Genomic DNA, 12,547 nt, shown 5'->3' with positions numbered 1-12,547 from the left:
ATGCATGGGCTCGTATCATCTGTGGTCTGACTAAGATTCCACCTGGTCTATACCAGCTGGGAATGCGAAGGGTGGTAGTAGGCATCCATTACCCTGTGTAAGTCTTCAGGGCCAGAACCAGTGTGATCACGCACCCACCCTGGAGGCTGTGTGGCACATCCGACACACAGTCTTCCAGAGGTAGCTGCATTTATTGCTTTCTAGGGCCTCAGGACTATTGTCCTGCAATGGCAGTGACTGATCCTCTCTTGCCTCTGATTAATATTCATCAACAGGAGAATGGGTATTGGTGTGAATATACTGCAAACAATTGATACATGAAAAAGCACGGAAGAATCTCAAAACATTATAATTAGGGAAAGAGGCCAAAAGGGTACGTAATATGTGATTCCTTTCAGATGAAGGTCAAGAACAAACAAATTGATCTGTTATGATTTTTGATTAGGATGAAAATGTTCTGTATAACTTTTCAAATTGAGGTGGTGGTTATGTGGATGTACACATGAAAATTCACTGAGCTATGTAATTAAGATTTGTATATTTTATTGCATGTATTTATAAAGCATTAACAATTAGACCAAAAAAAAAAAAGAAAAATATGTACTGAATGATAGAATAAGAAAATTGTTTAATACACACAAGAAAATGTTCAACAAAGCCTACAATACACTTTTCCTTTAGAATGACACTAATCTCAGTGGATTTCAAACACTTACTAATGCTTCATATTTTAAAACAGTAATTATAAGTGCTAATGAAACAACACCAATTGTTATTCAGAATTTCAAGCCAAAAGTTTAAACTCTTATTAACCAAAGAAATTTTTTAAAAAAGCCATTAATTTCTAGTCTACAAACAACAGAAATTGCCCTAATGTCTGTCTATTGCAAGCAAACTATATCACACTGTGAGCAACACTTACAAACCTATGATAACAGCAAGATGACCTTCCCTTCTGGCTCCATGAGATAAACAGCTTAACATCCTAAATAATGCCACATGAATACTTATCTTGGAGAGCAGCAACAATGGAACATATTTATAAACCATGGTTTGTAAGTTTCATATTCTGCTATTTATGGTTTTCAAATTCTGTCATTTTTCTTCTCACTGTATATTTCCTATTTAGTCCCTACTTCTCAGTTCCCAGGGTTGTACCATAATTTAAGACTTGGCACACTTCTCATGAAGAGTGAAGGCGGCATAATAAATATGAGGACACTTACCCAGATTGTCATTTGATTCTACTTTCAGTGATGGCATCCACAGATAGAGGGGCCTTTTGACTGACCAACTCAGCATGTGTTATGACCCATGATGTTAAACCCCTTCCCCATTTCATTCCCTGTCTTCTTCTCATGCTCCAGCTTTTTTCTCTATCATTTTTCTTATGATTCCCTCAGCCATACTCTACAATTCAAGGCAATGACTTCCTACTGCATTTTCTACTGTGGGCTTTTCACTCAGTCTTCCTGGATCCATCTGGCATTCTGTCCTTAATATGTACTACCAGCTCCATAGGTCGTGTATCCTATATAGGATCACCTGTTGGGGATATTTCTGTTTGCTTCTGCAAGTCAACTGACATCTTTGACTCTTTCGCTCACACTTGTTCACTGTCTAGCTTCTGACTGGATTTTGCAGGTGACTCTTACCAGCCAGATACTGGTAGTGGGAAGGGAGAGGGAGAGAGAAATGGGAGTATTAAGTTTTGTGGTAGAGGGTTTGCAGTAGCTGCATTCCACTAAGACCACCATTATTTTCCAGTGACTTCTCTCCCACAACTATACATTTTGCTGAGCTCCGGTAAAAGCCACCGCCTCCACCCCTTCAAGTCAAATTAGGGTAGATGCTTCTCACCATTTCTAGTCCCAGATTCTTCGCCACTTGCGCATTCCTGGAACCTGCCCAGAGCCTCTCACATCATCTCTTCCTAAAATTCTTTTTGCTTTCCTCTTTGGGTGTGATGTCTCCCAAGACCCTGTCTGATACACCTGCTTAACGTAAAACAAAATAAAACGTGAGCCTTGAATACTGTGACCATCTCAGAGGACATGATTGCTTTCTCAGTTTTAAAATAATTCGTGTCTGTTGCATCTTACAGGATGTGTGTATGGAGCTCAGTAGCAGCCCGGCAGCCTCGTGGACTCTGCTGATTGTTTTCTTACACTGGGATTTCCCTGGCCTAGAGACTGAAATCACAGAACCATGGAATCCAAACCAGAGGGGCTTTCTCTGTCATCTGAGATAATACTGATTTTCGGCTACATGTACTGGAGCCAGCCAGGGCTCGGGCTGTGGGGCTGACAGAGTAGGGGGCAGGTAAGACTCCATGTCCCTCCCAACCCCCTCTGCACAACTGGCTCCACTCCTACCTGTTGTGGTGTTTGACCTTTTACAGATGGTTGGGCCTGAACTCTGTTGTTTAAGGTCAACCTCTGGAAACAAGTATTATTGAAATAGTAAACAACAGCTGGCTTTTCACAAATGTTTGCTAAATGTTGGGATAACTGCTTTAAATTTGTTATGTCATTTAATTAGGACCCTTCCTCCTCCCCATCCCCCCAAAAAAGTAATGAAAGCTCCTCCTCCCACCAGACTCAGATTTTCCCACATTTGAGTGTATCATTCTGTGTGCTGTGATGTTTGGCCCTTTCAGCTGATGGCTCTCAAGAGGATGAGGAAATGAGAAGGCCACATACCAAGGTATCTTTAAGGCTTATTCACTGGAAATATTTTATTTTTCTAATCAAATCAATCACCTGAAAGGGTAAACCTGGCTGTTTTCCTCATGGTGAACTGACTTGTGATGAGGGATTGCTTCAATAACATCTACTGAAGATTCCCTGAATATCCGCCATGTGTGAGACACTGTTCTTTCAGTGACAGAAGAATGATCAAGGCAAAGCCTGTGTTCTCAAACAGCTCACCAACATGAACGCCCTCAAAGTGACCATGCAAACAGAAAGTTTTACCTACGTCCCCCCGATTGTAGTTCATGAAGGGCCCCTGGAAACCATCTGATCCATCCCATTCATTTTATACATGAAATCCAATTATAAACGGTGTAAGCAGGTCACAGATCTTAAATTCATAGACTCTTTGGCTTAATATTTAAAATTTAAATGGCTGGAGGTCTCCATCCCTTGTATCGGGGAAATAGTGTGTCTTGCCCAAGGTGTGCAGTTTGTCAGGGATTTAAATTTTTATGAGCCAGTTCCACTCCAGACTTGTGGTTTTAAGCCCTTGGTCTTGGGGCGCCTGGGTGGCTTGGTCGGTTAAGCAGCCGACTTCGGCTCAGGTCATGATCTCACGGTCCGTGAGTTCGAGCCCCGCGTCGGGCTCTGTGCTGACAGCTCAGAGCCTGGAGCCTGTTTCAGATTCTGTGTCTCCCTCTCTCTCTGCCCCTCCCCTGTTCATGCTCTGTCTCTCTCTGTCTCAAAAATAAATAAACGTCAAAAAAAAAAAAAAATTTAAGCCCTTGGTCTTATTCAAGAGTTCCCTCCTGCAACCATTCTGTTGTCTGTCTCTGAGATGTTCGAGACAGTGAACCAGGTCCCCACCTGTGATGTCTCAGAAGCATCACCTATGCAAGTCTGTCTGCAGTTTTGAGGGTGGGGGTGAGATGCATTGCCACAGACTGAATCATGTAAAATTTAATATTAAACGTCCTGATTCACAAAAGTCACTTGACATTCTCTGCATGAGAAATTATGTGGAAGAAATAACAATCAGCTGGATCTTAAAGTGCAGTAGAATTTTTACAGTTAGAAACTGGGGGAAAGGACATTCAGGGAGGAAACACCAGAGGCAAAGGTAAGAATAGTGGATGTGTGTGAACACAGATCTTTCCTTAAAATGCCTTTCCAGATTGTCTACCCAGTGTCACATGGACACTGTTCATCTGGCACAACAGGAGCCTGAACTGGCCTAGGGATTGTGGTTTGACTAAATTGAAGGTTGATAAGTAGTATTGTGGACAAAACTTAAAAAGGAGGTTTGTAGGGGATAAATGATGGAGAATTAGCCAAATTTAGTTTTACTGAATTTGTTAGCCCGATGAAAGCGTGGGGAGGCTTTTGAGCAGCAATACTGTGTGATCAAGCCCAGGCTGACAGATGATTATGGGCACATATGTGTGTGGATTCTGATGGGGAGTCGGTGAAGGTAGGGAAGCTTGCTGCAGTGAACAGTGGGAAGTGCTCCTCCGGTGTTCATGGACAGCCGACACTTACCACACTTGGCCACGGATTGGCTCATGCAGACAGCTACCTTGGTTCCGGCTGGGCCCCTTGCAGAAGACTCACACCCGAAGGCTGCTCTGTACCCAACCGTAAAGGCCTAGACGTCCTGTCCCATCTGGGACTGCTCTGTGGGTCATTCATCCCATGGGGTGTGTGTATGTGGTGGTGGGGGGGGGGGACCTCAGGCCTTCCTGGCACCTGACTGCAGCCAGACTTCTTTCTCTTTCCCCTGTTTCTTCCTTCTCCTTCCTTCGACAGGTATTCATCCAAACATTCTGCATGCTAAACTCCACTTGGTGTGTTTTCCAGGGAACCCAGTCTATGACATTAGTCAGAACATGATGAGAGTAGTCTAGGCGACAGGCAATAAGGACTTAGGTTAGAGCAATGTCATTTGGGATAGAAAGGTCAGACATAAAGTAGTCTTGGAATGGTTTTGCTGCCATGTAGACACTACTGGGGATTCTGGAATTGGGACTCACCAGGACCAAGTCTATAGCCTATAGTCTATGCATAGTGTGTGTGAAAACATGACCGGGTGAGCAAATTAACTAATAAATAACTAAGAAACAAGTGAAACAGTTGTGGGTGGTCATAGTTCCATGAACAGAGTGGGCCAAGGAAAGCGGGTCGTGTGGTTTGTCAGGCTATGGTAACGAGCCTTTGTCACCACATTTGATTCTGCTGTGCTGACAGATACGCAGCCTGTGATGAAGAAAGCAGCGCAGAGCGCTTTCAGTGAAATTCTTACTGTGCCTCAGTTGCAAATCCTCTGAATACTAATCAGAGACTTGAGATACCCTAGCAGGTGCATCTTACCACCATCCATGCCAGCTGGGAAACCTGAAATGGCCGTTTGTTTCCCCGTGAGGGTACCCGCATTCTCACAGGGCACGCCGAGGTTTCACCTGCCTATACCCCAGTGCCCATACCTGCGAGCAGCCAGGAGACTTTTTATAATGAGAACCTTCATGACCTGTCAAAAATCAAACAAGATGATAAGCAGAATCCACAGTCAGTTCTGTTATCGTGTGCCTCTTTCTGCTAAAGATAGCAAATAAAACCTGCATAATTTTAAATATGGTTAATTGGGGACTGGCTAATCGGCTTTTTATGCTATTAAGAAAAGGTAGTTCAGGGAATGGCCTAATTTCTACACTGATATAGGCAGGCAGCTTTCTATCTTGAGCATGTCTGTAACTCAGACGTAATAGTCTTTAGACATTAAAAGACACTTAATCCTCAAGGAAAACTCATCTTTGCTCAGCATACTGTCATTATCAACGGCGTCGTGATAGTTGCACAAATGTTTACTGAGCCCTAAACATGTGTCAAATGCCATGCTAAGCAGGCGCACTCGTGGTTATAAGGGCATAAAATCAACCCAGGAGGGGGGAGGAGGGTGTCAGGAAGGAGGGAGGAGGGGAGTGTCTAAAAGGAAGAAATTCTTGAGAGTGTCAGTGTTCCCAAGGGTTCAGATACCATGAGAACCAAAAAGCATCCATTAGATTTAGTATCTGGCACATTAAAGCAGCTTTTGAGAAGCAGTTTCTGCAGGGTAGAGGCCAGAACATGGTGGCTTCATGTTAAGGAAGGAGGTGGAAACAGTGTGGAGGTTCCTCAAAAAATTTAAAAATAGACCTACCCTATGACCCAGCAATAGCACTGCTAGGAATTTACCCAAGGGATACAGGAGTGCTGATGCATAGGGACACTGGGACCCCAATGTTTATAGCAGCACTCTCAACAATAGCCAAACTATGAAAAGAGCCTAAATGTCCATCAACTGATGAATGGATAAAGAAATTGTGGTTTATATACACAATGGAATAGTATGTGAGAAAGAATGAAATATGGCCATTTGCAGCAACATGAATGGAACTGGAGGGTATTATGCTAAGGGAAATAAGTCAGGCAGAGAAAGATACCATATGTTCTCACTCATATGTGGATCCTGAGAAACTTAACAGAAGATCATGGGGAGGAGGAGGGGGAGGGGGAGGGGGAAAATGAAGTTAGGGAGGGGGGCAAACCATAAGAGACTCTTAAAAACAGAATAAACTGAGGGTTGATGGGGGTGGGAGGGAGGAGAGGGTGGGTGATGGGCATTGAGGAGGGCACCTGTTGGGATGAGCACTGGGTGTTGTATGGAAACCAATTTGACAATAAATTTCATATTAAAAAAAAGGAAGGAGGTGGACATGGAAGGTTCTGAGTAGCTTTCTGGGAGCTTGATGTAAAGCAAAGGAAAAACACAGAGAGTGACTTCAGAACAGAAAACAAAGCAGAGGAAAAAGTTTTGAGTAGTTTTTTCTCTTTCAGATGTGACAGAATTGATCTTAGATGCTGAGAGAAAAGAATTAGTTGAGAGGAAATGGCAGCAAATACAGGGGAGGGATGAGCTACATTGATGCGAGGCCCCTAAGAGGCTGTCTGGTGTGGATTGAGGACAGGTGTTGGGTCAGGTCTGGACAACAGCCATAATAGGAGCAACAACGGTAACTACTGATCACTATATGCCACACCTGCCTCAGTGTTCTTGCGGTTATCTGATCTTCCTCCCAAAGTATTATTAAATGTGTATAATTATTACTCCATTTTTACAGCTGAAGAGAATGGGAGACACAGACAAATTTTTAGGTGGGGAAAGAAATCGAGGTGTTGACTCCATGGGGACCTCAGTTTGTCCCTAGAAAGCAGGAGGGGAAATCTGCAGAGAATGAGGAGGAAGCTGATACGTAGAAGACTGGAGATGGATTTTGAAGGTTGGGAATAGGGTGAAGGACTTGAGAGGGGGCTGTACCTAGAAGTCACAGCAGGTTTCCTGACCAGCTCTGAGGAACCAGCTGAGGTACAAGACTGTGGGCTTTCACTTGTTCACAACCCAGGTGTGCAGCCCTGGCTCCCAGGAGCAGGGGAGGTGAATGCCAGGCTGTGGGCACAGTAGCTGCTCTAGCCCCTTCCATCATCTCTTTCGGTGACCTTGCTCCTGCTTCCTAATTCCTCACAGCTGGATGAACCAGACTGAATGTTAGTGTTACAATGAAACTCATAACAAAATGCAAAATTCATGTGGATATTTTAGTCTGACAATTCTTTTCCAACTCTAGAAGTGGGTGGACACTGAAAATCCTCCATGCACATGTGTGCATAGCATTTCTCAGGATAGGAGACGACCATCCGGATGAGGAAGTGAATTCCTCTATTTATGCAGCATTCCATATCTGCAGTATACTCATGGAATCTCAGACACATTTTCCTCTTAAAAGTGCTCCCCTCATTTATCAGCTTTCTTCTATTAGCTCGAATTCACTTTGAATTCACTTTCATGGTTCATTGTATTCAGCAATTAAAAAATAATTTTAAAACCCAGTGTGCAACATCATGTTACATTTATCATCAATAGTGAGTCTGAAAAAGGGAAAATTAGAATAGTTGATGGTCTTTATTTTGGAAAGGTTTGGCTATAGTTGAATATGTGACTCGGAAAGAAGACATCTAATTAAGGTTAATCTATTTTGGCATAGAATCACCTTACATGTGGTCTCAGAAATGATTTAGATGGGATGGATGCTTTATCAGTTAGCATCCAACTGGAAAAAGAGAAATCACTTTAGCTCTTTCCAATAGAACAGATTTAATGTAAGAACTTGATTAAACAGAAGTAGAAATGATGAAAAGCCAATAGGAGGTGCTGAGGCAATCTAGACCTTAGGAACAGCAGAAACAGAAGAAATGATGGCAGACTCCAGAAGCTGGAGTATTTGGAAGGTGCCAGAAGAAGATGGGAGTTGCTGGTTGAAAGCTGAGAACACAGCTTTTTAGGATCTTGAGCCATGGTGAGATGTAACTGCTGCCAGACACCGTAAGAAAAGCAGAGAGAGAAAGGGAAGGGAAGAAATCCCCTAATTTATCCCTTCCTCTGGCGCTCTCTTCTCTGCCAGTGACACAAGTTACTCAAAGTTACTATGAGGCCAGAAGGAAGAGATCCTAGGAAGTGTATCTCTCTACTATGCAGGGCATCGGAAGGAAAGGGGAGGAAATGGATCTGAGAGAAAACAGACTGTTGAGCTGCATAAATGCTACTTTAGTAATCCGTATTTAACCTAATGAGAAACTAACAAGACATAAAGTTAGTGAAAAGCATTTAGAAGAACCTAGTCAGAAGTTTTCCCATTACCCTTCTCCACTCTACCAAACTCCTCTACGTTGATTCTTACTGATTGTAAGAATCATTGATTCTTACTCTTTTACACCTTCTTTCTTTCTTTCTTTCTTTCTTTCTTTCTTTCTTTCTTTCTTTCTTTCTTTCCTTCCTTCCTTTTCTTTTTTCTTTTCTCTCTTCTTTTTTCTTTCTTTCTTTTCTTCTTTCTTTCTTTTTTTTAGTTTTATTTTTTTAATTCACATCCAAATTAGTTAGCATATAGTACAACAATGATGTCAGGAGTAGATTCCTTAATGCCCCTTCCCTATTTAGCACATCCCCCCTCCCACACCACCTCCAGTAACCCCCTGTTTGTTCTCCATATTTATGAGTCTCTTATGCTTTGTCCCCCTCCCTGTTTTTATATTTTTTTTGTTTCCCTTCCTTTATGTTCATCTGTTTGTCTCCTAAAGTCCTCGTATGAATGAAGTCCTATGATATTTGTCTTTCTCTGACTGACTAATTTCACTTGGCATAATACCCTCCAACTCCCTTTCTTAAAGAAAGGCTGTCCTTCTTTAATATGAGTCATAAATCTACCTGTGCTCCAGTGCTATCCGGCCATAGGTTTATCCCATATACCCATCGATGTATCCTCCTCTAACCAACACCCTACTTCTGTCTCTTTTCTCAGCCAAGATTGTAAATATTTTTGCACTCAACATCAGAAAACCTAAATATACATAAGGCAAATATTAATAGAACCCAAAGAGAAGTTAACAGCAGTACATAGTAGGGGACTTGGCAAAAGACTCGAATAGGCTTTGTTTTCCCAAAGTAAGACATACAGATAGATGGTCAACAGGTACTTGAAAGAGTGCTCGACATCAGTAATTATCAGGAAAATTCAAATCAAAACCACCTCACATTTGTTACAATGAATGTTATTGAAATGACAAGAGGTAAGAAGAACTGGTACATATGAAGACAAAAGAAAACCCTGTGCACTGCTGGTGGGAATGTACAGTGTTACAGCCATTACAGAAAAGGCATGGGGTTTCTTCAAAAAATTAAAAATAGAACTGCCATATGAGCCAGCAGTTCCATTTCTGTGAATATGTCTGAAGGAAGGAAAATTGCTATCTCTCAAACAGTTGTCTGCACCCCCACATTCACTGCCGCTTTCTTCACAATAGTCAAGATGCAGAAACAACCCTGTGTCCACTGAAGAATAAATACAGAAAGAAGATGTGGTAGATGAATACACAGAGGAAAGAGGGAAAGAAGGAAAGAGAAAGAAGGGACTCTGGCCTTTGTGGCAATTTGCTTGGACCTACAGTGCATTATTCTAAGTGAAGTAAGTCAGACAGAGAAAGACAAATGCTGTGTGATCTCACTTTTGTATGGAATCTAAAAAATCCAAATACTTAGAAACAGCGAGTAGAATTGTGGTTTCCAAGGAGGGCAGCCTGGGGAAATGGGGAGGTGTTGGTTCAATAGTACAAACTTGTGGTTATTGGATGAACATATTCCTGGGGTCGGAGTTGTAAGCCTGGTGACTGTAGTTAACAAAACCATGTTGCATACTTGGAAGTCACTACGAGAGTAGCGCCTCAATGTTCTCAACCCAAAAACAAACAATAACAAGATGATAATTCCACACGGTAAAGGGTGTGTTAGCAAATCCTGCCCTGGTAAACATTTTGCAACACATACAGGCATCCAGTCATCACGTTGTACAACTTACACTTACACAGTGTCATATACCAATTATGCATTAATAAGGCTTGAGAAAAATAATAACTTTACTGCTGGATTTTGTTCTATTGACCTCCACCTTCACACTCTTTCTTTACTTGTCCCTGTGAGATCAGTTCCTCTAAGTCTTTCTTTCCTCTTAAACAGGGAAAGGACACACGTGTTATGTTGATGGGAAGGAACAGGAAGGGGAGGCATGGCCAAAGAGGAAATACTGGACAATATTTCCTGGAAAGAAAGGAGTTAGAAGGTAGTTCCAAGCATCCCCAGGAATCTCCCTGAGAAAACCTATTTTGTTCAAAGTAAATGGACGCTAGAAATGTGAGATTCCCAGGGAAATTGCCACATCTTTCTTGAAAAGGAGAGGAAATCTAATAGATCACACAGCGTCCAGTAGCGTGGATGTTGTCAGCCTTGCCCTGAGGCCGGGCTACAAACCAGCTGCCATATGCAACTGTCCCTGTCATGCTGTGTCACTGAGCCGGGCATGGTGTCATCCTCCTCAGAGCTGATAAAGATCATACAGAATTTCATACCAAAGGGCTCACCTACCGGAAGGAATTAAATTCTCCAGTGTGAGTTTGAGTGGCCTCCCATGGAGGTCTGTCTGCCAGAGCTGCCCTCTCCTCACCAGGTCTGTGGACTCCATCAGGCATCTGTGACTACAGCGAAGCCAGCTGGCTGGGACCTGCCTGCATTCCTGTCCCATTCCTGTCCAGCTCTGTGTATTTGTAGTCAGCCCTGTTGAGCATACTCCACTGTGCACATCAGAAAGAGATTGTCCAGGACACATCTCTGCCGTCTGGTCGTCTCTGCTCTGCCCTCCTGAAATAAGTCCTTTGTTTTGTTTCTAGAACCTTGAGGCCTTGTCACTTGACGTGAACCCTGGCGGCCACCCTTTGCAAGGTAAAGCATTTCTACCCCAGTGGTTTCTCCTCCCTCTGGCCGGCTCGCTCCTCCCTAAGTCTGCCTGTGTAGGATGGGATGAGAGAGCGTGGATGAGAGCACGCAGCCTCAGAAGACAGGTTTCCCGTGGCCAATACCTCCTGCACAATTACTCAGTTAATCAGCGTGCTACGCCTCTACCCCCAGTGTTCCCAGTTGTGCGTGACAGCGTGGAGGAGACTTGAGAAGGACACTCACAGACCCAGACTCGGCAGGGTTTATGAGCTAGTTGAACAGATGAATGAACAAGCAGGTGAGAAGTAATTTGACCCCAGTTCCAGTCTGGCCTCTGTCACTAACTGTGTGAGTTGGAGGTTTAGAGAGATGAGGCATAAAAGTATAAAACGTATCCCTTTGGATTACTGTGAAGGCTAATTAAGAAGACGATGCCTGAAGACACACAGTAAAAACCTTCCCTCCTGTGAGCATTGGGTCAGTAAGCACCCAACCAAGTTCACAGAACATTCTGAGTTTTGGGAACAGGGACAGCAATGCTCACAATTTGCCCCTGGTGGGAGGAACCCTGTGAAGACCACAGGGCAAGCGAGGCAGCACTTCGAGGCCCTATCATTCTTGGGCTGCAGGCAAGACGGAGGAGTCTGTGTTAGATTCAGGGTCACCCAGTGCAAGACGGAGCCACAGGGTCCACGGAGTAGGGGCTGGAGCCACAAAGAGGCTGCCGTTCCGGCTGGAGAAGGAAACCTTGCTACGGACAGAGGGAAAGAAACGCTCTGGTTTCTCCTTTGCACCTGCACTCCCAGTCTTCAAGGAATGCTGAGTCCGTCATCCTAATCCAGCTGAGGCCAGCTTACTTGGACCCTGGGCAGTGCAACTGGAAAGACTTGGGCTTCATCTCCCTGACCTTGCAGCTCTACACACACAGAAGGGCAAGGATGCCCGGCCTGGCACAAGCCCTCGCTGTGGATGTTTGTGTGGGGACAGCAACGCCCTTGCTAGGGCCTCAGAAGGTCTTGTGCGAGTCCTAGGGAGGGTAAGTCTAGGCTACTAGCCCCTGGTCACACTTAAGGAAACTTGATGGAAGGGGATGGGAAGTAGGGAGTCACTGTGGATTGCTGAACCAGAGCAACAGCAGGTAAAGTGCAGTATCTAAGTCAGGGCCTCAGAAGCCCTGACTATGTTTAAAGCCAAATACAGTATGTAAAATTTAAATGATGGCTGTTCTCTTTTATTTGAGAGAGAGAGAGAGAGAGCGAGCTCATGACTGATAGCAGGAGAGGAGTCCCAAGCAGGCCCTCTGCCCAGCGTGGAGCCTGACTCGGGGCTTGATGGGAGCTCTGTCTCACTACCTGGAGACCATGACCTGAGTCGAAATCCAGAGCCAGACACTCAACCTACTGAGCCAGCAGGAGCCTCGTGATGGCTGTTGTTAGCAGTCCTCCTGCTGTTCTGAGTAGTGAGAAAAGAAAACTGCTACTTTAAAACAAACTTTATTTTT

General features: G+C 43.9%; 1 long non-coding RNA gene across 1 annotated transcript; it reads left to right on the top strand.

Annotated features, from left to right (window-relative positions):
* Positions 1–2,016: 2,016 nt before the first annotated feature.
* On the top strand, positions 2,017–12,284 carry LOC123602222. Its single transcript, XR_006714415.1, has 3 exons — positions 2,017–2,322; positions 2,599–2,706; positions 11,001–12,284. It is a non-coding gene; the product is annotated as an uncharacterized LOC123602222 (long non-coding RNA).
* Positions 12,285–12,547: the final 263 nt, after the last annotated feature.

Source organism: Leopardus geoffroyi, chromosome D1 (genome assembly GCF_018350155.1).
Source record: "Leopardus geoffroyi isolate Oge1 chromosome D1, O.geoffroyi_Oge1_pat1.0, whole genome shotgun sequence".
In the NCBI taxonomy this organism is placed as follows: domain Eukaryota; kingdom Metazoa; phylum Chordata; class Mammalia; order Carnivora; family Felidae; genus Leopardus; species Leopardus geoffroyi.
Note: the sequence above shows the minus strand (reverse complement) of the source record. Positions and strands in the feature narration are given on the sequence as shown.